The sequence below is a fragment of the Clupea harengus genome, chromosome 6, assembly GCF_900700415.2.
Source record: "Clupea harengus chromosome 6, Ch_v2.0.2, whole genome shotgun sequence".
NCBI lineage: Eukaryota > Metazoa > Chordata > Actinopteri > Clupeiformes > Clupeidae > Clupea > Clupea harengus.
The window spans coordinates 30,883,586-30,884,022 of NC_045157.1; positions in this window are offsets into that span (position 1 = coordinate 30,883,586).

A 437-nucleotide genomic window follows, 5' to 3' on the forward strand; every position below is an offset into this window, starting at 1 on the left:
AGCTAGTCATGCTACATACTGCTCAAGAGGATATATATGCAAGAAGGCTAGCTAGTCATGCTACATACTGCTCAAGAGGACATAATATACTAGCACATTAACCTATTTGTCCAGGTCAGTTGACAAACATCAGAAAACAAAGTCCAATGGTTGATATTTAATCAACCTGTCTTTTAATTGTGATGCTTATTTGCAAACAACCTTGTAGGCTAGGTTACAACTACGAAACATTACAGAGCACGTACATTTACTTTAAACACTGTTCGTTCCTGGATCCCCCGGTGCATAGATAGAGTGATTGCAATGGCCATAAACATCCCATATGGCACTTTGGTGGTCAGTAAGACATCATTGACTAGTTGAATTTGGGAAATTCTGATAACACCAATATTTATACTATTACTATTGACACTCTCATTCATCAGAGACATTTGGTG